This window comes from Cucurbita pepo, chromosome 16 (genome assembly GCF_057944985.1).
Source record: "Cucurbita pepo subsp. pepo isolate OVF chromosome 16, ASM5794498v1, whole genome shotgun sequence".
Classification (NCBI taxonomy): Eukaryota; Viridiplantae; Streptophyta; class Magnoliopsida; order Cucurbitales; family Cucurbitaceae; genus Cucurbita; species Cucurbita pepo.
Window position 1 is genome coordinate 2171986 of NC_141813.1, and position 25204 is coordinate 2197189.

The 25204-nt window shown below is 37.3% G+C and overlaps 1 long non-coding RNA gene across 2 annotated transcripts; it reads left to right on the forward strand.

Moving 5' to 3' along the window:
• Nucleotides 1-1187: 1187 nt before the first annotated feature.
• Nucleotides 1188-3778, forward strand: LOC147787727 (uncharacterized). Of its 2 annotated transcripts, none has more exons than XR_015412101.1 (4): nucleotides 1188-1448; nucleotides 1554-1635; nucleotides 1745-2306; nucleotides 3510-3778. It is a non-coding gene; the product is annotated as an uncharacterized LOC147787727 (long non-coding RNA). The 2 variants fall into 2 exon arrangements; XR_015412100.1 differs by having other exon boundaries at nucleotides 1849-2306.
• Nucleotides 3779-25204: the final 21426 nt, after the last annotated feature.

The window sequence follows — 25204 nt, forward strand, 5'->3', positions numbered from 1 at the left end:
TCCTTGGAGGCCAGCGTCTTCACTAACACACTGGTCGATATCTAGATTTAAGCTAAAGAGGACACTATTTGCTAGTGGTAGGTTTGAGTTCTTAAGCTATTCTTGGAGTGGGATGTTATGGATTCAATAGAGACCTGTCCTTGAGGCACTTGATCTGATCCCTCCTTAATTTTCTTCACATGTGAGTCCATGATTCAATTTCACCGATAATCTAAAACCAAGGCCCTATTGTTGCTTCAAATATCGAGGCGCCAAAGTCATAATAACCACAGACGACACATTTGGAAACAAATCAAAGCAGAATCGGCCAAATTCCGTGATTTTCTTGTTCGTAATAACCTCGTCCATGGAAGGGAGATGACCTAATATATATATATATATATATATTCACATATTTAAATTGATAGCTAGGTACAATACACAACCTAATTAGATTTATGGTTGGTATTTGGAGCCTAGAACTTGAAAAAATAATCACTTCCATATTTGGAATATCACAATATTTAATACCTAGATTTTTAGAAATGAAGTAAAAGGAAAATCGGATAAATAAATATATAAATGAATTGATTTTAAAAAAAATACGTGAACAATATATGAAGCACAATTTCAGCTGAATTTTTTGTAGGATGGGTGAGCTCGAGTGTTAAGCCAAGCTGAAGGTTGATTTGAAAAAAAGGGGCTTGAAGAAGAAAACGGGTCTCGAGTTGAAAGTAAAAACTATGGGTTTGGACGAAATTTGAATATCTAAATTCGGTTAGGAATTACGAACTTCTACAATGGTATGATATCGTCAACTTTGAGCATCAGCTCTTATGGCTTTGTTTCTGGTTTCTCCAAAAGTACTCGTACCAATGGATCTATTCATAACAACAAAGAGAATTGGAAAGGACAGTACTCAAGGTTTTTTTTTGTTCCAAGAAACTCTTCCCTCAAATTGTTCTTTCTGCTTCATTTATTTATTTTGTTATATTTCGATTATGAGTCACATCCAACATTTTGAAAAAGACCTAGTTGCCGAAACAAATGTCACCACCATACAAAGTTGTCGTAGGAGATATGACGATGATAAAGAACGAAAAGAAAAGGAGTGTAACGCTCTAGTATTTGTTACTCACTGTAATACCCGAATTTTTAGATAAATAAATAAATAAATAAAAATAACAACATAGGGGCAAAATGGTCATTTTGCCCCTACTCTTATCCAAGGGGTCTAGTTGTTTGGGCTCGAAGAAGAAAGAGAGAGAAAAGAAAAGAAAAAGAGAGAGAGAATGGAGAAAGGAGAAGAAGTTAGGGTTTGGGAGAGAGTAAGAACAGAGATGATAAATCGCCATTGGAGATCGATTCCAAGGCAAGAAACCTCGAAGCAATACTTCTCTCAGTGCTGGAAAAGGAGTTCGGGTGGTGGAATCCACTCATTTCGGCAAGAAAATCCGAGAACGGACAAAGTAAGGTTCCGAACTTCTTATTTCGATTTTATCTAGATGTGAGGAGTTTCATGAGCGTTAGATCTGGAGTTTTTGAGGTATGTGACTAAAATAAGATTCTCACAGGTTTCTTGAAGTTCTTGGACGAGAATCGGACGAAAATCAGAGTTTAGTCTGACTTCGGGTAGAGCGATCGAAAATAGAAAATGTGAGTTTTTCTGTATATTTGGACGGCCTTAACTCATCCTGTGTTAAAGAAAAAAATAAAGAAAAATATATTATAGAAGTAGAATATGAGATCTACAATTTTCGTGTAGGAACTTTGTTGATATGGATTACGGATTGAAAGATAAGAAAACCGGAAGAAAATAGATCGAAAACGCCAAAAACTCACGTTTCTGGAAAATTTGGAAAAACGCAGGAGGAGAGAGAGGAGGCCTTGCCGCCACGCGTCGGCCGGCGTATGGAGGAGCACGGCAGGACCGATGAGTGACACGTGGCGACTGCGGGTTGGGGAGGCGTGCCCCACTGGCTAGTCGACACGCGTCAGGGCGCGGATTCGGGTCAACCCGAGTCCGATCCGGTGCTCCGCACGCGACCCGGGAACACCAAACCGAACCGGCCGCTGGCCCGCGACTACGCGGGAAGCCGCGCGTGGACACGCGCGCGTAGAAAGCCGCGCGTAAAACACCCTCCAGGGTGCATGTAGGCGCGTGGTTGATTTTTTTCCCTCCGTTCGACCTCCGTTTGCTTGTTTTTCGCACCGATTTCAACTCTGATCCTATTTTTATGTGAATTAGGACCGATCAAGGAAATTCCAGAATTTTTAGAACATTTTCCGGCAAATAATTCGAGCTTGGGAAGGCACGCGTCAACCATGTAAGTAGCCATTTGGATTCCCACGAGCAGTACTTGTAGGAACCGCTAGGAACAAGCATGCATGCTACCACCTATGAAATTAGCTAGCCGGACATAGCGTGTAATTATAGAAACTGCGAATATAAGATGATTATGGAAAGCTAGATACAAAATGTGTATTAAATCTGTTTTGGTTGAGACTTTGATAATGTATGTATGCACGAGGAGGTTGGGAAACTTGTGAAATCTGTGCTCCGGGTAAAAATGGACGTTATCTTCCCGTTGAGCATGTTTGATAATTTTGCATGAACTGATGCGTGTAAACTCTATTGTATGATGATTGCTTATATTATCTTTCTTGATGAATAGGAAGAAATTATGAGCTTAGATTAGGACGCTTATGGCTAAGTAGGCTAGACGAGACCCTAGATTGGGGGACCTCTAGAATACCGTGCAATTAGACCCGCGAAATGATTATCGGCGGAACCAGAACCCAGAATTCCAAACCCGATAGGTTTGTGACACCAGGCACGAGAATCCTAGAGAAACACGAATCTAAGTCTAAGGCACCAAGTTCCACCCTAGAAAGAATAATAGGTCACCACGGTAACTGTAGGTAGCCCGTTAGAATTGAGCAGGGAAGATAGTGTCATCAGAACCTCCACTTCCCTCTCTCCTCCGATACCATACCGTCGAGACAGAGCTCCGGTACGGTGATCGTTGAGCTTTGCAGATCCGGATAGGGAAGTGCGACAGGTGCCCAGACCTAGTGGTGATAGCTAAGGGGTCTTCTGAACAGGACTCCTGGGCCGTAGAAACCCGTCCCTGAGCGGGGGACGTGGAGCCACTTAGGATGACTCAGTAGCTGACCGGCACATAGGGGGTCGCACCCCGTTTTGTGGATGTATGGTCCCGTGTGAGGGTCATCAGTTAACCTCCACGGATGATGTTCAGAGAGAGAGTCACGTATTCAGATCCAGCCATACGATCCCCTCAGATTTGCTTATGAGGTCGCGCCTCACCTCAGGACACTGATCATTTCACTGCATAAGATGGGCAAGCCTTTTATGATACAGAAAGGAGAGTTGTAGCTTAGATCACTCTCCTTAGAAACCCGAGAAAGATCGTGGTTACCTACCAAGATAAGGATGCGAAAAGAGCCTACAAGTAGGCTGCTTACTGAGTATATTTTTATACTCACCCCTTTCTCCCATTTTTTTTCAGGCACCAGTCGATACGGGGAGGTGTTCGAGAGCTGTGCGGTCACAGAGGGGTGTCGTTCCGGAGCGTCAGTCCTTGGTCGGTCTTTTAGAGTCCTTTGTTCGTTTTCATATTTAGAGTCTTTTGTATTTTTCTTCGTAATTGTATTTTCCATTTGAAATATTTGATTTTAATTTTGTATTTCATTTTTACATTTGCAATTTCCTTTGTAATATTTTCGAAACAAATCTTCTTTCTCTTTTGTTTTAATTGAATGGTATTTTTATCCTTTACTTTGCTTTTCTTTTCTTTTATTTTCTTTTTGTTTGTTTTCGATTTCGTCCTTTTAGTCACGAGTTCGATTCTCCGAAGCCTCGAAAATCGGGTTGTGACACTCACAAAACTATAACTATGCATTATGATGGATAGAGATGCGTGTTAACTTACATGTACAAGACGTGGAATCATGATAGATTATTTTGGATCTATTATGAGGATTAGAATAGAATCTATTAAAATAATAGAATTTCTATATTCTATAGAATATAGAAATTATAGAATTAGAAATTCCAGAATCAAAATAATAATCAAATGTGCCACTAGATAATTTTAAATTTTGAGTTTCTAACTATAATTACTATTATATTATTCATTACAATAATAACTTGTTATAATTAATGAGAACTTTTTTATAATTGAATGAAACTATACGGTTTTTACTTTTTTTATTACAAAAAAAAAAAAATATGTCGTCAAATATGAATACTACGGCTGGAGTTTTATGAAAAAAGCCAAAGCCCCTTATTAAATTTGAACCGATGACTTACGCCTTACCATGGTGTTACTCTACCACTGAGTTAAAAGACCTATTTGATTCAATTTCTTTGTATCAGCTGTAGCAAAGAAAGAAACTTCATAGAAGTAAAAATATGAAGAAATAGGTATGCCTAGATACTTTATTTCCTCTCTTTCCTTTTTTCGCCCCCATGTCGCCCTCTCTCTTAAATCTACGGCATCCTACTGATCCTCGCATCGGCTCTGCTAGTTGCCTTTGCTATCAAGGCATAGCATTCTATGGACTCTTTCACCACGTCCGGTATCTAATAAGTTCTACCTACTATTGGATTTGAACCAATGACTCCCGTCGTATGAAAGCAATACTCTAACCACTTTCTAATCCAAGATCGTTCAATTTTTTTTGGTATTTTGTAAGGGTAAACTATACAGAGATACATTAGAGAATATATTTTATAAAAATAAAATTATATTTATATAAAAAAAAAATATGTTCTATGTAAGACATAAAGTAGTTCCATTTAAGAACTTCTAATGGAGATATGTTAGGGCTTGACATGCCGCGAATCCTCTTGAAAGAGAGGGGTGCCTTCGGGAACGCGGACACAGGTGGTGCATGGCTGTCGTCAGCTCGTGCGTAAAGTGTTGGGTTAAGTCCCGCAACGAGCGCACCCCTCATGTTTAGTTGCCAACCGTTGAGGTTGGAACCCTGAGCACAACATGCTATGGGGTGGCGGTCCCGCTTATGGGGTCAAATCAATACGTTTGAGGAAGAAAGATTGGAATATCAATCTCAATTCCATAAATCGAATCGCTTTTCGAGAAATACGAAACATGTAAGTCATACAATGCCATCGAGCACGTCTTATGCATGGTAATGATGTTGAGGAGCATAAGAACATGATGACTCTTGTCGCCATCTACCAAGAAGTCCCAGAGGACGTTCTTCTCATGTTGATAGAGAAGAACTTAGCAAAGGCAGCATGAGAGACGCTGCAAACAATGCTTGTGGTGTGGAACGTGTCAAAGAAGCAGAAGTGTTGACCTTGAAGAGTGAGTTCAAAGTTATCCGCATGAAGGACAGTGATTCAATAGACGAATTTGTCATGAAGTTAACGAAAATCGTCAGTAGCATACGTTTGTTAGGCGAAAATGTGGAGGAGATTTCCATTGTCAAGAAGTTCCTTCGAGTTGTCCCCCCGAGATTCATGCAGATTGTTAGCTCCATGAGAAGTTTGATGACCTCAAGAATATATCGGTTGAAGAGGTCGTTGGTCGTCGAAAGGTCCATGAGAAGAGACTTCATGGCTACGACAACAGAGAGGAGGAGAAACATATCTTACTCATACAAGAGGAGTGGCTCGCACAGACGAAAGAAAAGATGTAGTTGATTCTTTCTTTTCAGGTACGAAGACACATGGCAGCCACAACAAGAAAAGTAAAAGTCATGGGCGTTGCCAAAACGTGGTGGCAGAGGAGGTCAGGACAATACCTCACAAATCCATGATAATTCTAACCTATGAAATAAGAAGAGTATGATCAAGTGTTATGCTTGTGAAAAATATGGACATTATGCGGTAGAGTGTTGCAACAATGAGCGCTATGAGGAGGCAAATCTCACATTCACAGATGATGAAGAGCCTACATTGATGTTGGCCGAGAAAATGTTCAACTTATTGATGCTCAATAAAGAGAAGGTTATGGTAAACCTCCTCGTGGATGGAGAAGACCAAATAGAGACCAACATATGGTACCTAGACAACAGAGCGAGTAACCACATGATCGGAGATCGAGCAAAGTTCAAAGAGCTTGATGAGAAGTTCATTAGAAACGTGAAGCTTTATGATGAATCAATTGTACTAATCCAAGGCAAATGATCCATTTTTCCTAGTCTAAGAACGATGATCAATGTCTATTGACAAAGATATATTACATTTGGAGTTTAAAGAGTAATATTATTAGCCTTGGTCAAATGATAGAAAAAGGTAGCATAGTGGAGTTAGTCAACTCGTTTCTCAAGATATTCAACAGAAATTGAGCCCTGAAGATATAGGTAAAACGGTCGCATAATCACTTGTATAAGATACTATTGGAAGACCATCAACATCTTCCAAAAGTAAACATTGGCGTTAGCAGTAAGAAATAGAAGAAGAAATCAGTGGATTGGGAGAAAACGAAACCGAAGAACAGAGCCAAGAAGAAACCAGATGCTACTTCAATAAAAAAAAGAGCAACCTATAAGTCGGTGTGTTTATTAAACTTGTCATCTCATTCAAAGAATCTTAAAAGCAAGCCTAAAAAGAAGGTTGAAAAATAAAACAGTACCTTACAAGATATGAAGTTCCTTTGAAGAAGAGAGAAGCGAGAGAAATTGCATGTTCTCAAATTAAACTTCCTTGTGAAGAAGATGGCATTGATTAGGGACCAAACAACATTTGTTGAAATAAACTTAAAATGACAAATGCATTAATTTAAAAAGTAAAGAAAAGAACTAAAGCTTTTTTAGGGAATGATGGCAGGGTTTATGAGCGTTTCTCTCACCCTATTATTAGTGTTAGAAAAGTTATAAATACATCCTTTTCCGGTAAAGTCAGAGCAAAGAAATAAAGAGCAATAGAAAAGGTTTTTTTTTTTTTTTTATAAAATCAGTGTTCTTTGTCTCCTTGTCTCTCCTCTCTCGACATCTCCTTCACAAATACGTGAGTAGTATTTTCACAAAGTGGTATCAGAGCGTTCTATCATTAGTGTGTGTGAGATTATTTAACAAATTGTGAGTTTTATTTTAACAAATGTGTATTAGAGATAATGGCGAATATGATGGGTCAAATGTCGCTACCGCGATTAACGAAGACGAACTACGAGAATTGGAGCCTCCAAATGAAAGCTCTTCTCGGTTCTCAAGACGCATGGGAGGTGGTCGAAGGAAGTTTCGAAGAACCAACAGATACCACGAGTTATACGGCAGTACAAAACAAGACATTAAAAGAATTGCAATCAAAGGATAAGGCGGCATTATACATGCTGTTTTGAGTCGTTGACGAGTCGGGCTTTAAGAAGAGTGTCAGGGCAACTACTTCAAAAGAAGCGTGGGACACTTTAGAAAAAATGTTCAAAGGAACCGACCGAGTCAAGCAAATGCTCTCCAAACTCTTTGTGGCGAGTTGTTGAGCATGAAGATGAAGGAGTCAGAAAATATATCTGACTACATTACGCACGTACAGACTGTGGTAAACCAACTAAATCGAAACGGAGAAATGTTACCCGAGACATGGGTTGTGGAGAAGATCTTGAGGTCATTAACCAACAACTTTGAGAATGTTGTATGTGCGATAGAAGAGTCAAAGGACCTAGCCGAAGCACATGAGCAACGTAAGAAGAAGGAGGAGGAGGCACTCGATCAAAAACTTCAAACCAAAACATCAATAAAAGATGAAAATGTACTTTACTCTCAAAATATTCAAGGTAGAGGTCGAGGAAGTCGCGGAAATGGTCGAGGTGGTCAAGACAGCAAAAATGAAGAAAATTATAAGGAGAAGAAACAGTCGAGCCAAGCAAATTGGCATGGAAGAGGACGTAGTCGAGGAAGAGGCGGCCGATCAACCTATTCTAACATTCAGTGCTATAAATGTCACAAATATGGTCACTATGCAAATGATTGTAACTCCGACAAATGTTACAATTGTGGCAGAGTGGGGAATGTTGTAAAAGATTGTCGAGCCGGAAAAAGGGTGGAAGGAGCAACCAACCTAGCCTTGGAAGACGTAACAAATGAAGGTCTTCTCTTTTTGGCTCAAGAAGACAACATCAACAACGAAACTCTGTGGTACCTCGACTCAGGGGCAAGCAACCATATGTGCGGTCACGAGTACCTATTCCAATGTATCATTTCTAGGTCCAATGAAATTCATAGGTATAGGAAGAAACCCTGTCAAATAGAGCAAAAGATTGAAGATGATCATGTGTCATTTGGAGATGCATCAAAGGTGGAGGTCAAAGGTCAAGGTACGATACATTTCTTGCAAAAGGATGGTGTAATGGGGTCAATCCAAGATATTTATTACGTACCAGACCTCAAGACCAACATACTGAGTATGGGGCAACTCATAGAGAAAGGTTACTCGATATTCTTAAAAGACCGTCTGCTACACCTGAAGGATAAGCAAGGGCGTTTGATTGCTCGAGTCGAGATAGGAAGAAATCGGATGTACAAACTGAACTTAAGAAGCATACGAGAAAAGTGTTTGCGAGTCGACGTAGAAGACAAGGCATCACTGTGGCATCTCCGTTTTGGTCACCTACATCATGGCTGCCTAAAGGAGTTAGCGAAGAAGAATATGGCGCACGAGCTACCAAAATGGACTTTGAAGGAAAATTATGTGAAGAATGCGTCCTCAGCAAGCATGCGAGAACCTCAATTTAAAAGAAGGCTGAATTTTTGGCTAAACAAGCTCTCGAGTTTATCCATACAGATATATGTGGACCAATTACACTCGAGTCTTTCACTAGAAAGAGGTATTTCATTTCCTTTATCAATGATTACTCACGGAAAACTTGGGCTTACTTTTTTAAAGAAAAATCTGAGGCATTCAAGGTGTTCAAAAGGTTCAAAGTCATGGTGGAGAAGGCAACTGGTAGACACATCAAAGCTGTACGATCCGATAGAGGTGGCGAGTATACTTCGACGGCTTTCATGGAGTATTACAAGGAGCAAGACATTGTTGGAATAAACTTAAATGATGAAGATTAGTTTTTGCCTAAAATAAACTTAAGATAATTTTTAGTTAATTTGAGTGAGTTAATATTGGTGGGTTTAAAATTGAGTCGAAAAGACCAAAAGAAAAAAATGAAAGGCCAAGATTTATTTAAGTAAGATTTATTTAAGCAAGATTTATTTAAGGAATAGTGGGTTTATGGGTTGGAAGATGGTGGCATTCTAATGGCCATATTTAGCTTTTAGGTTAGGAAGCCTATAAATTAGTTTGGTTTTCATTGTAAGAGCAGAGCCAGAGCAACGAGAGCAAAAGGAAATACAAAGTTACAGAAGTACAGTGCAATACAAAAGGTTTCTTTTCAGTATTCTTTGTCTCCATGTCTCTCCCCTCTCGACATCTCCTTCACAAGTACACGAGTAGTACTTTAGCAAAGCGGTATTGGAGCGTTCGATTGTTAGTGAGTGTGAAATTACTTAATAGATTCGTGACTGTTATTTTAACAAATTGGTATCAGAACGAGTTTTTATTTTAACAGGCATAAGGCGATTTCTAAACGCACCGTACACCCCTCAACAAAATGGTGTGCCCGAGAGAAAGAACTGGACCATTCTCGACATGGTTCGATCAATGCTCAAGAGCAAAAGGATGTCAAAGGAATTTTGAGCAGAAGCCGTGCAATGCGCCATCTACATACAAAATCGATGTCCACATGCGAACTTAGATAATCAAACACCACAAGAGGCTTGGAGCGGACAAAAGCCTACAATCTCTCATCTCAAAGTGTTTGATAGTGTGGCTTATGCTCACGTACCAGATCAACAAAGAATGAAGCTCGAAGACAAAAGCAAAAGGTATATTTTTATTGGATATGATGAGAAGACAAAAGGATACAAGTTAATTGACCCGATAAGCAAAATGGTGATAGTGAGTCATGATGTGCGAGTAAATGTAGCAAGCTAATGGGACTGGAACAATTCGATGGAAGTTAATACCTATTAAGATCACGTGTTTGTTTAGATTGCTGTCATTTAGTATCTGATTAAATCTCCGTATAGTTAGGAGTTGATTTAGTTTTGATTTGATTTAGTTTTTGATTTGTTTACTGGTTTGTTACCAGATTTTCTAAATATCTTTTTGTATTGTTTCTATATATATATATAGAGCATTCTTGCTCTTCATAATACAATCTTCTTATCAACCATTCAATCACTCACTCTTTTACTTACAATTGGTAGCAGAGCTATCTTCTTAAGGGATCTGTGAGATCAAAATGGAAGGAGAATCAAGTTTTTCAGTTGTTGCACCACCAATCTTTGCTAGAGACAATTATCAAATGTGGGCAGTTCGTATGGAGACTTATCTGGAGGCCTTGGATCTTTGGGAAGCAATAGAAGAGGATTACGAGGTCCCTCCACTTCCAGCAAATTCTACTGTAGCACAAATCAATGTAAAGGAAAAGAAGAAAAGAAAATCAAAGGCAAAAGCTTGCCTATTTGCAGTTGTATCTCAAATGATCTTCGTGCAAATAATGTCCCTCAAAACAGCACAGAAAATCTGAGATTACCTGAAGGCTGAATATGAAGGAGATGAGAGGATTCGTGGAATGAAAGTCCAAAATTTGATTTGGGATTTCGAGTTGCAGAAGATGAAGGAGTCTGAGTCGGTGAAAGAGTACTCTTACAGACTTTTTAGTATTGCCAACAAGGTGAGATTGCTTGGTTTTGTGTTAAATGATTTCAGGATCGTTGAAAAGCTGCTAGTCACTGTTCCAGAGAAGTTTGAAGCCACCATTACTACTATGGAGAACACCAAAGACCTGTCAAAGATTTCTGTTACAGAGCTCTTGAATGCTTTACAAGCACAAGAGCAAAGGAGGTCTATGAGGCAAGAATGGGTGATTGAAGGTGCCTTACATGTCAAGCATCAAGACAATAGCAAGTATAAAAACAAGAAAATTTTTAAAAATCAATCGACGAATGGAGATTCACCTGCCAATTATTAGAAGACAAAAGGAGGAGGTTCTAAAAAATCTTATCCACCTTGCCGCCATTGTGAGAAGAAAGGTCATCCATCATACAAGTGTTGGAGAAGACCTGACACCTTCTGCTCCAAATGCAATCAACTTGGACATGAAGCTGTGATCTGCAAAGCCAAAGATCAGGTGAAAGAAGTTGATGCACAGGTAATTGATCAAGAAGAAGAATATCAATTGTTTGTGGTCACTTGTTTCTCAGGCAAAGAATCAAGCGAGAGCTGGTTGATTGACAGTGGGTGCACAAACCATATGACATATGACAAGGAGTTTTTTGAGAAATTAAGACACTGAAGTCAAGAGAGTGAGGATTGGCAATGGTAAACACTTGAAGTCAAAGGAAAAGGCACGGTAGCTATAACAAGTTATAAAGGTACAAAATTTATTCCAGATGTTTTATTTGTACCTAAAATTGATCAAAATCTCTTAAGTGTTGGTCACTTACTTGATAAAGGCTATAAAGTGTTGTTTGAGAATAAGCCGTGCTTGATCAAAGATGCTAGTGGCAAAGACTTGTTCAATGTCAAAATGAAAGGAAAAAGCTTTGCTCTAAATCCGATGGAGAAAGAGCAGATGGCCTTTATATCCAGAGCTAGTGCCACTGAGACTTGACACAAAAGACTTGGACACTTTCATCATCGAGGTTTGCTTCAGATGCAGTCAAAGAAGCTGGTAGAAGGACTCGCTGACATTGATGCTGACATGCCTCCTTACCGTGCTTGTAATTTTGGGAAGCAACATAGGCAACCCTTTCCTAAATAGGCATGGAGAGCCTCGAAAAAACTGCAGCTGGTTACTGATCTTTGTGGTCCTCAGCGAACACCATTACTAAATGGTAATCTTTATTACATTGTGTTTTATTGATGATCTAATAAGAATGTGTTGGATCTTCTTGCTGAAGCAAAAGTCAGAAGTTGCGGGTGTATTTTGGAAATTCAAAGCTAGAGTTGAGAATGAAAGTGCATGCTTGATTCAGACTATAAGATCAGATAATGGCAAGGAGTACACTTCAGAAACTTTTAAAAGGTTTTGTGAAGATGCTGGAGTTGAACATCAGTTAACAGCACCATAAACTCCTCAACAGAATGACGTCAGTGAAAGTTGGAATAGATTCATAATGGAGATGACGAGATGCATGCTTCATGAGAAGGATCTTCCAAAATGTTTTTGGGGAAAAGCAGCAAACACTGTTGTGTGCTTGCAAAATAGAATTTCAACAAAAGATGTGAAGGACCTGACACCATTTGAAGTTTGGTATGGTTACAAATATTCTTTAATGTTCCTTAGAGTATTTGGGTGTCTTTTCTTTACTTACATTCCACAGGTCAAGCGTGATAGGCTTGTCAAAAAGGCAGAAGCTGGCATATTTGATGGGTATAACACTATTTCCAAAGCTTACAGAGTTTTCCAATCACGCACTAGTTGTGTTATTGTGAGCCGAGATGTTCATTTTGCTGAAAATGAGCAATGAAATTGGGAAGAACTGACGAAGGTGAATCAGATTTCTAATGCACCAAACAATTTAATCTTTGGTAGCATGTTAGAAGAGTTTGAAGATGAACGACAAGATGCTTTGGTTGATGATACACCTGTCAGAGGAGGAGCTTTCGGTGATTGAGAAAAACAAAATCAGGGAGTTGGTTGATCGACCTCTAAGCAGAAAGATAATTGGAGTAAGATGGGTGTTCAGGAAAAAGCTTGGAGTTCACAGCATCTAAACAAGGAGGAGTGTTAAAGATCACTATTTGTTTAGATTGCTGTCATTTAGTATTTGATTAAATCTCCTTATAGTTAGGAGTTGTTCTAGTTTTGATTTGATTTAGTTTTTTATTTGTTTACTAGTTTGTTACCAGATTTTCTGCAGATTTTTAGGTAGATTTTCTAAATATCTTTTTATATTGTTGGTATATACATAGAGCATTCTTGCTCTTCATAATACAATCTTCTTATCAACCATTCAATCACTCACTCTTTCACTAACAATATCAAAGTTGGAGAATCATTAGTCGTTGCACCAACAGACTCAAAAAATTTCGATGATGAAGACGAACCACGATAACCCAAAATGCAAAGTTTGCGAGACTTGTATGATTCAACAAATGAGGTACACCTTGTATGTCTTCTGGTTGATACTGAAAATATCAACTTTGAAGAGGCGGTGCGAGACAAGAAGTGGCAAACTGCCATGGATGAGGAGATTAAAGCGATTCATCGCAACAATACATGGGAGATGACAGAATTACCGGAAGGAAGTCAGCTCATAGGTGTGAAGTGGGTATTCAAGAAAAAGATGAATGCTCAAGACAAGATAGAGCGGTACAAGGCGCGACTTGTTGCGAAAGGATACAAGCAAACGACGGGAATTGACTATGACAAAGTGTTTGCTCCCGTCGCAAGAATGGAGACAATCGGACTGCTCATTCCTCAAGCGGCTCAAATGGCACTACAACAAACCTACCTTTTAATAGCTTTTGAGAATAACTTTTTATGTGCCCCGCTATTAAAAGTAAAAAAAATAAAAATAAAAATAAAAGAAAAATAAAGGAATAAAGAAAAGAAAAAAACGGGTAAGGAAAGACCAAACCGGCTACCATTTGTTTTCACAAACACTAAACACTCTACAAGGGCACGCCTTGTTTTTTTAAATCGCCAACCATTTCAATCAGCTAGGTTCTGTTGATTCTCAGTTTTTTATGTGTTTTCTTATGGTTGTAGATGGTGAAGAGAATAAGTGAATCAGAATTGCTGCGATGTGGACCGTAGTGCCAGAGGCTTTGTGCTGATTTTGGTTGCCGAAGGGATGGACCGTAGTGACAGAGGCTTTGGTTACGATGGCGCTGATTTTGGTTGCGGAAGGGATGGATACAAACGATGTATACAGTCCTTGTTTGGATGCGAAGATTCAGAGATCATACGGATTTACTTTTGGCGTAGCATTTTCGTCGGAGGAACCATTCTTTCAGGATCAGATTCAGTTTTCGCCTTGCGATAAACGCCTGGCTTTGACATTCAAAGTCGCTCAACTTGCTTTGTTCAGGCCTAAAGTCGACCCGCTCACTTTCTTCACCATCCATAGCACGACCTTCAATCCAGTACGTCTGTGATTTATATGTTAGTTTCAGTACAAAATGAACATTTTTGTACAGGGAATCATTACTATTTTCCTATGCAAAAAGTAATACTAATTGCACTTCGACTTCAATTCTAATTGAGCGTTCTTGTTGTTTGGCCTCGTGCAACAATTACTACTTTTATTGTTTCATATGTTTTCTGTTACGAGATATTGTCGTGATTTTATTGATACCATGTTTGTTATGCATAATCTGAATTCATGATTTTATTGATACCATGTTTGTTATGCATAATCTGAATTCATGATTTTATTGATACCATGTTTGTTATGCATAATCTGAATTCATGATTTTATTGATACCATGTTTGTTATGCATAATCTGAATTCATGATTTTATTGATACCATGTTTGTTATGCATAATCTGAATTCATGATTTTATTGATACCATGTTTGTTATGCATAATCTGAATTCATGATTTTATTGATACCATGTTTGTTATGCATAATCTGAATTCATGATTTTATTGATACCATGTTTGTTATGCATAATCTGAATTCATGATTTTATTGATACCATGTTTGTTATGCATAATCTGAATTCATGATTTTATTGATACCATGTTTTTTATGCATAAACCAAGTTCGCTGATTTGATTCTCTGACTTTCTTCACTATCTCGAACATGAACTTAAACATGAACTTAAGCATGGCTCGAATGATTAATACAAGATTAATTTTTGTCGTGCTGAGTTTTCTGTTCCTGATAAATTATGCAAATAGTTATCTTACCTCCTATTTTAATACTGGAAGATCAATCTATTGGTTGACAGTATGAAAGAAAAAGAGATTGCTCCTCCAAGTTTGCTTTTTATATTTTAATACTTGAAGATCAATCTATTGGACTTACAATATAAATATCTCTCTTTGGCTGTTCTTTGCTTTTTATATTTTGTGGAGATGCAGATTAGTAGAGATGAAACATCAAGTTTGCTTATACTCTTTAGTCTTATCATTGCAGTGCTCAGTTTTCTCTGCAGTTAAATTATTACAATAGCTTTGTAAGTAGCATTATAATTGGGTGAAGTTATGCTCCATGAGTTTGAGATGGTTTTAATGAATGAAATTGCAGGATTAAGTGAAAATGACATTTATTATTTTCCCTTTAGCAGAGCTCTCTCTATTCATTTGGTTGAGTTTGGTTGGTTTAAGATGTCTAGTTTTGAGTGCTCGTGTGTCATTAACTTTCAGCTCGTTAGCAGTTGATAAATGATTTGAGTCAATATGATGTATTAATGTCATTGTTTGTGTTGGGTGCAGCTGAGTTGTTTGTAAATGGAGAGATCGTTCAAAGGTTTCCAGAGAGACAGAGAAGGGTGGAGCCACAACCACGGTGAGTTCAAGATAGACCGAGGTATAATGATAGGACCCGCTTTGTGAGACGCAGAGAAAACATGAGGTGATGCATGCCATTTGATAAGTCGAGAAGATGTGCAAGTGACTAGAGGGGAAAGGAATCTGGAATCAACTAAAAGGCAAATTGGAAAATTTGCTATATATATATAATCAATCCCTCTGCTACGTAAAAGAGCGTTTCATGCTCCTCAGTAGATGGTAACTTTGGTTGTTGACCTGGAGAAACTCCTCAGTATTAGAAACTGCACGAGGAATGTGAAGACTCCTATATCAAGTGTCGTGCTGACATACCTACTGTTGATTTTTTCTTCTGTTATTTTTACTTATCGTTTTGCTTCTGTTATTTTTACTTATCGTCTTGTTGAAAATCACAGCAAAAGAATTATAAAGTATGAAAAAACCACAACAAGGATCCCATGACCTACACATATAGAGGTACAATACTTACAAGACTTGCAATGCAATACAAAGGCATGACATGATTGTGGTCCGAGATAATCGAACATCAATGTAAATAATGGAGAATAATTTATTTTGTATTGTTTGAACAACTTTTTTATACTATGAAATTATTGAATACTCATTTTGTAATGTAATAGATGATGAAGTTTCACCTGTGAATGAAAATTATAGTATTTAATGTGAAATGAAGTAATTGAGGGGTGGATTTAGCTAAAAATGAATATTTAGAAATAATTTTTTTATCAAAATATTAATGAAATGATATTTAAATAATTAAATGATCAAATAACGTTATTATAGCATAAGATTAAAGCTATAAATACTATATTATAGCATTAAAAAAATGCTATAATAAGTTAAAAGATAACATAATATTTTAGCTATATTTAACATATTATAACTTTAATAAAACGCTATGAAAAGTTTTTATAACAATGTATATCAGCTATAATTTTATACTCTATTATAGCTATAAAAAAAGCGCTATAAAAAGTCTTGGACTTTTAATAACATGGGTTGTCACGACGTACGAAAAACGCTATAAAAAGTCTATGATAGCATTTTTCGTATGCTATCGCATCTATTATTTCTTGTAATGTGACCGATTTTTCAAATGGATGTCAAGTCGGCATTCTTGAATGGTGTGCTTAAGAAGAAGTCTACCTTGAACAACCACCCTGGTACATGAAAATAGGAGAAGAGAAGAAGGAACTAAAATTGAAGAAGGCGCTTTACGGGTTGAAGCAAGCACCGCGAGCATGGAATACTTGTATTGATACATACTTCAAGGAGAACAGGTACAAGCAATGTCCCCACAAGCATGCACTTTACACAAAGAAGAGTGGAGGTAATGTGATACTTGTCGCTCTTCATGTCAATGACCTCATCTTTTCAGGCAACAATGATGAAATGATAGAAGAGTTCAAAAGCACAATGACACGAGAATTTGAGATGTCAGGCTTGGGATTATTGAAGTTTTTCCTTGGTTTGGAAGTTAAACAAGGAGAGACGGGTATTTTTATATCACAGGAGAAATATGCAAAGGAGATTTTGAAGAAGTACAAGATGGAAAATTGCAACCCGGTATCAACACCAATGGAACCAGGTGCAAAACTCTCAAAGTACGATGAAGGAGAACGAGTAGATGCAAATAGGTACCAGAGCCTGGTAGGAAGCCTTCGCTATCTTACATGTACGAGGCCAGATCTTTCATTAAGTGTCGGCATAATAAGCCGGTTCATGGAGGAGCCAATTTATTCACATTGGAAGGAGTTGAAGCGAGTCCTACGGTACATCCAAGGAACGGTGTCACTTGGGTTATTCTACTGGAAAACAGAAGATTACAAATTAGTTGGTTACTCTAACAATGATTGATGCGGAGATATAGACGATCGAAAAAGTACATCGGGTTATATATTCTTCATGGGCACAGCATTTACTCGGCTTTTAAAGAAACAACCGATCGTGACACTCTCGACGTGTGAAGCTGAGTATGTGGCAGCATCTTGGTGTGTGTGTCACGCGATACGACTTAGAAATTTGTTGAGCAAGATGGAACTAAAGCAACAAGGTGCAACCGTGATTCAAGTTGACAACAAATCAGCAATTGAATTGGCAAAGAACTCAGTGAACCATGAAAGAAGCAAACACATTGACGTTTGATTTCACTTTATCCGACATCGTGTGAAAGAAGGAAGCATGGAATTGCTGCATGTGGCAAGTCAAAATCAAGTTGCGGACATCTTTACAAAACCGCTACCGAAGTACTTTTCAACAAACACAAGAAGATGATTGGCATGACAGATGCTAGGAGCATTTAAGTTTATAGGGGAGTTTTGTTTAAATAAATTTAAAATGACAAATCAGTTACTTTGTTTGTTAGGAGAGTTAATTTGAAAAAAAAATTGAAGTGAAAGGAAAGGCAGCTCTTTTAGAGAATGAGGACACTGGTTCATGAGAGTTTCTCTCGCCCTATTGTTAGTGTTAAACAAGTTATAAATATCTAATCTTTTCATCTAAAGTCAGAGCAAAAAAAGAACAGAGAGCAAAGAAATACAGAACAATATAAATTTTTTTTTTATAAAACCAGTGTTCTTTGTCTCTCCTCTCTCGACATCTCCATCACAAATTCGCGAGTAGTATTTTCACAAAGCGGTATCGGAGCGTTCTATCATTATTGTGTGTGATTACTTAACAAATTAGTTTTATTTTAACAATATTGACACTACATAGCAACATGTAGATATTCTCACCAAGACCCTAGGGTGTGTGAGGTTACTTAACAAATTAGTTTTATTTTAACAACATTGACACCACATAGCAACTTGTAGATATTCTCACCAAGACCCTAAAGTTCAACTTAGCAAACATACACATGTTGTTAGAAGTGAAGAATCTCACACAAAGCCAAGCTTACGCTAGTCAATAAAATTGAATTAGTAAAAATAGTTATTAAGTTGAGTAACTTTAGAAAAATGGTTACTCATATTTAGGAAAATAGTTGGTAATTTTTTTTAGGAGAATTGTAAGTGGTTTTAAATTGGGAAGAATGTTTAGAAAATTGGTTAGTGTTTTCAAGCATAGTGATATGAATTAGGGCATCAATCATGCAAGATAAATTTCAAGCATGATATGAAGAAAATGTTGTTCGAATTATCACAAGATGTTGCAATTCATGTCACAATAAAGAAGAATGAAGCTCCATTTATTCTTGTATGATTATAAATTTTTTGTGGATGATAATCTAGAGTTATGGTGTTTCTTTAATGTATTTTAAGGCTTTTATTTATTTTAATTTTGGTCATAAAGTAGGAAGGTTACAACTCTTGAAATGTCTCACGAAAGATGAAGGGTTTTCATATTGAAGCTATATAAGGTCATGTATATTAATTTGTAAAGTAGACTTGAAAAATGTGCTTAAAAGAAAAGCATTTCTTTGCAATTCTATGTAGTTTAGATTGTAGGTTTAGAATCAATTAAACTTGACATGACCGAGGTTTAGAATCATTCAAACTTGACATGACCGATATTGCTTGTGAAGTGGTTTGAATCTCAAATAGTGTTCTTGCCTTTAATATTTGATCAACAAGATTATTTGAATCTTACTTTTGTTGGAGTGATTCCTTATCATTAGGGATAAGTGTTCTTACCTTTTTGTTGGAGTGATTCCTTATCTTTAGGGATAAGTGTTCTTACCTTTTTGGTGAAGTTTATTTGCAATTTCATATAGTTTAGATTGCATACTTAGAATCATTCAAGATTGACATGATCGATTTTGCTTGTGGAGTGATTTGAATCTCAATCAAGTGTTCTGAAATTTACTTCCCTAGTAGTGATTTCTTATCATTTGGTATTAGAGCTTTCCCTTAAGTTGATTCTTTATCACATAGTACTTAAGGTTCTTTATTCCAATAAACGTCTCTCAGGTTGTTCTTTTTGCTTCATTTATTTGTCTCGGTATATTTCGGTCATGGGCTCCATCCAATAAATTTTTTGTTCAAATCTTGATGCTACATCTTTGTTAGGAGGAACTCTTGAAAAAGAGGCGGGAAGGTATGAAGGTAGGTTTTTCAAAGAGTTCTACAGGGATATCACACTCATTTATTAATGGAATCACTCCATTCTTGTCCCAACAAATTTGTATTGTAGTATGCTAAAGGTTTGCTGAAGAAAAAAAATAAATGCCAGGATCCAAACATTTGAACAAAATGCTCTGTGAGGGAAACCACTATCGAAAGGTAAGGGATGACATGGTCCAAGTGGATCGATGTGACCGGGTTCAATTGGACGATTAGTCCCGTCTAACCGAACCAGTTTTCCTCGTTTTTCTTACTTTGGTCATTTTGAGCCCGAGTTTTTACCCAATTTCGATAGTATTCACTTTTTTTTTTTTTTTCTTTATTTAGGGTTTATTTGAGGAGTTTGGAGGAATTTGAAAACTTTTAAAGGACCTAAACCGATCCAAAAATTATTGAACGAATCAAGTAGCATCTGAGAGTTTAGATTAGTCATGCTTGTAGTATGCTTGGATGCATGTTATTGTTAAGTTGGGGAGTCTAATCTTTACTTATGAGTTAAGCTTACTTAAAATCGTAATAATTAACTTGAGGAATCTGATTTGCTCTCTTATGTATTTCTAAGATAGAATCTTATCTATGTTCTTATTTAATTTTTTTTTAAATTGATTATCTTATCTATACCGGTTTGAAGTCATCTATAAATAAACTCTAGCCCTATAGAGTATTGAATCCCAATGTCACCCTGTATATTTATTTTTGCATTTTCTTTTGTTCTTCATGTTCTTTATTTAAATCGAGTACATGAGTTGTGCGATCTTAACAACTAATATCAGAGTTAGGAGAGATTTAGCCGATCTATGAAAATGGAAAGTTCAAAGATTGAGATCAAGAAGATTGATGGATTCGATATCAGTTTCTTGAAGAAGAAGATTGAAGATTATCTTACCAAAAAGATCTTCACGAACCCTTGTTTGAAACGAAGATGTCGGAGTTGTAGAATGAGCACCAAAGTAGGATGGCATTGACCTTTGAGGAGGCGTCACTGGGCGTAGACGTGAAAAACAACAGACAGGTTATGGTTCTGAATACCAAAAACCTATTGCTGGTGGGCGAGAATAAGGTTCTAGAGACGATAGTGAATGATGGAAATCGACTCATAGTACTGAGGTTCTTCGTGGAAATAAAAGAATGGAGTAATTCTCTATCATCACTACTTCAAATCCATTTTTTACTCACGTTGCCAACAACATCGACGTTTGAAAATATCTTTCACTGATGAATAACAAAGTGGAATTTTCAGATCTTGTTGATGCTAGCAATGCTACTAGGGCTGTTGAAGCATCTGTTCAAGAATTTGCTCCTATGGAAGAATTCACTAGAGTTGATCATTAGAGCACTTGGAATTCCAGTGTTTCAACAGCTTACTAGAAACAATTTGATTCTGCTTTATGCTTCTATGATTCTACAAAGCTCAAGGATCGGTAGGCTCTAGGGTTGATCTAATTGACGCTGTCTAGAAATACAGTGGAAGCTCAAGGATCGATCGACTCTAGGATTCTTTCACTTGATGATATCTAGAAATATAGTGGAAGCTCAAAGATTGGTAGACCCCACGGTTGATATAGTTCATGTTGTCCAGAAATACAGTAGCTCAAGAATCCGTAGGCTCTAGGGTTGATCTAGTTGATACTGTCCAAAAACGTAGTGGAAGCTCAAGGATTAGTAGGATCTAGGATTGATCCAGTCGAAGCTCAAGGATCAGTAGGCTCTAGGGTGATCTAGTTGATGTTGTCTAGAAAAGCAGTGCAAGCTTAAAGATCGGTAGGCTCCAGGGTTGATCTAGTTCATGATGTCCAAAAATGTAGTGGACGCTCAACGATTGGTAGGCTCCAAGGTTGATTCAATTGACGTTATTCAAAAACGCAAAAATTCAATGATCGGTAGGCTCTAGAGTTGTTCGAGTTGACATTATTCATGATAGTGTTAATATAACACATGCGAAAGCAATTTGGATCTTAGGCACTTTTAGAACATCAATTATAGTAAATAACTAGCATATTCATAAGTATTAAAACTTAATGAGTTTGAATACTAATCTTTTGTAGTTCAAATTCTTTTTCCTCACGAACCGGTTTCGAACCACCACTAGTGTCTTCTCCACTATCCTCCGGCCTTAGAACGGGATTGTGGAATCTGGTGAGTGGCTAAACTTGGGAGGGAATTTGTATATATGAAGAGAGTGTTTGTGAGAGGTTTTTCTCAAGGTTTTTCACCGAGGAAGACCTTCCATGTACCATGATCACTCTATTTATAGAGTTATGTTTGCATGTTCATGCAAATTTGAGATCACCAAATTTTGACATTCAAAATTCCACTCAAATATTTGGGATTATGTGGCAAGCATGCAAGTTTGAGTTCACCAAATTTTGACACTCAAAATTCCACTAAAATTTGTGGGGTTTATTTGGCAAAGTTTGGTTAAACCAAATTTTGACACCTCAAAATTCCACTAACATGGATTTTTCCATTAAATAAAGTCAACATTTTGACTTTCTTCATTTTAATTCAATAATTAATTTGAATAATTAATTTTAAATTAAAGTAATATTAAATGATTAATTAAACTATTTAATTAATATTTAATATTAATTCAAATGTCAATCTCAATCAATATTTGATTAAGATATTTAAATCTTATTTAAATATCTTAGATTCTCTCTTTTTGTTTAATTCGTAAATAAAACAAAAATGCGATTAAATATATCGTATATATGTAGCGCATATTCCCTAATTTGAATTCGAACACTTTGAACTCACTCGTCACATTGTTCTATGGTTTAGTCCGATATGAGCTAGCAGAGGGACCTAATGAACCTATAGATCATGGGCTCCAACGATCCAAGATTAACCAGTTAAACTCATTAACCTTGTTAACCAACATTCGTTAACTACTAGGACACTCCACTATAGCCTAGTAGTTGTACTCCCGTCACTATAGATATATTTCTTTCCATTTGATATAACCATGATTAGTAAGTCGATCTTTCACAGGTTGTTCGTAACTAGAGTTGGGTCAATTTACCGTTTTACCCCTAAAGTTACAATTTGTTCCTTATGTCTCACTGATCCTCTTATGAACAATTGGTTTGTGGTCTAGCCAGTAAACCGAATCCCTCTCACGCCAATGAGAGGGTGGGGCCCCTTGTTTAAGATTTGGAGTCAATGCTTAAGGGAACTACCTCTCTTCTATCCCTAAAAGTGGGTAGGAGCGAATTCCATCTTGCACCCCACGTCCCCAGCTATTCACCCAGTCTTACCCCTGAAATGGGAGGCCTATTGAGTCGACAAACTCGAGCCACTCTCACCCATGCAAATCTAAGGATAATTCCGAATAAACAGGAGTTCATGGTTAGCTCAGGATTAAGATCGAGTTGCCTAGGTCATCGAATGAAAAGAAAATCAGTCTCAACAGTAAACGACATTATAAAGTGAGAGTGGTTTTCTTCATGGTCCGATCTTATGCAATACTCATTGCATAGGACGCCCCCACTCACACGTCTCCACATGTACAATTTAGTGATCACATTGTTTATATCATATACAAAAGTGGGCCGCATCCATAGTGTCCCCAGAATAAGGTACTCAGCCTTATCCGTATACTATAGATCATTTTGACTATATACTTGAACTTAATCCACTCTTATGTCTTACATATAGTTCAAGTAATCATACTATAGCCATAGTGTTCTTAGTTTATTGGATTTAGATTAATGATCGTAAAGTTCACTTTATTCAATAAGAATCTTTACTGAATAAACAACAATAATAACTTTATTGAAAATAGAATATGTTTTTGTTTACAAATTATGAGTTTTAGGACATAAAACCCAACAATTCAAAAACCAAGTAGAAGCTTAAGAATCGATAGGCTCCAGCGTTGATCCACTTGAAGTTATCCAAAAAACATAGTGAAAGCTCAGCGATTAATAGATTCCAGGGGTTATCTGGTTGATGCTATCTAGAAATACAGTTGAAGTTTAAGAATAAGTAGGCGATAGGGCTGATCCAATTGACACTATCCAAAAGCCAAAAAGAAACTTAAAGATCGGTAGGCTCCAAGGTTGATTTTGTTGACGTTGTCTAGAAATACAGTGAAAGCTTAGGATCGGTAGGCTCTAGGGTTGACCCCGTTGATGTTTTTTAGAAACGTAATGAAAGCTCAAGGAGCTATAAGCTTTCGGGTTGATTCAATTGACGTGGTTCAGAAATGTAGTGGAAGCTCAAGGAGCCTGTCCAAAAATGCATTGAAAACTCAAGGCTTAGTAGGCTCTCGGGTTGATTTGGTTGACGTCGTTCAGATATGAAGTGGAAGCTCAAGGATCGTTAGGTTCCAGGGTTGATCCAATTGATGTTTTACAAAAACTCAGTAAGTAGTCTATTTGTAAGCTATTAATCGTGTTATTAAATGCTAAGGTACCACACTCATTACTTTTCATGTCCTTATTATTGTCATGAGAACTTAGTTCCTTAGATTATGTTCTTGAATCATGAGTTCTTATCACGGTTCTATTCAAGGACCTCGATTCTTGGTTTTGAGTTCTTAAATATAGGTATGATCATGGATCTTAATCATTTTTCATGTTCTTATCCTTTAGTACTTGGTTATTGTCTCTTAGATACTCTCTTTGGTACTCATAATCTTGGGAACTTACATACTGATGTGGACAAGGATTTGGATCTCGAATTTGGTCCATGGTAGCATCAGCATCCCCTTGAAATGGGATTCAATTTCAACCTTTGATTGCCCCGACATCCCCTAGGGTCGAGATCTAGATTTGGCAAGTGGAGGCCTCGACAATCCTTGTGTCCCTTGTGACATGATCTTGTGGTTACAATGTACCATAGGAGATCTTGGATAGTTTAGAGTGACACTTAGCCCTCTTCTTGTTTGTAGCAAGATTAAGACTTTGATAGTGCATTCTTCTTGACATAGTCCTTAACCTAAAAGAGTATTACTTTAAGTTCATAAGGTTTTAGGTTCTTACTTTAAGTTCATAAGGTCTTAGGTGACTCTATGGGTTCTTAAAACTTAACATAACCTTAGGTTCTTACTTTAAGTTCATAAGGTCTTAGGTGACTCTATGGGTTCTTAAAACTTAACATACGACTAAAGCATGAGTTATGATTTGAGGTTCTTAAGCCTTTACTTTTCATGTGTGGGTCTTTCTGGAGTGTCATGTCATTTTTATACATCTTGGGATTTATAGGTTCTCGTGAGGATATTTTTTATTCATGGTTAGGACAATGTACTCTCTTATGCTAACTAGGGAATTATCTTGTATCATGAGTTATGACATGAATTCAATCCGGTAGTTATCCCTATTGTGCCCCCACGACTACTCCCTGTGAAGACCTAAAAAATATGTCACTGATCAATGCGCAATTGAATGGGACATTCTGCAACAAACGTGACTAACTAAGGTGCCCCCCTAATACGATGCAGGGTATCTCATCTAGATGGGTAACACATGAGACCCGAACATGATATCTTGCTAAAGAAACAAGGCGCGGGTATCCCACCTAGAAAGGAAATATGGAGCCTCTTGAAACACCGTGTGGTGGGAGGTCTTGGATCACTTAGGACATGATTAGAGTATTACATAGCATTCATGTAGGTCATGGTCACCTTAGGACGTAGGGTGTGTAATGTTCT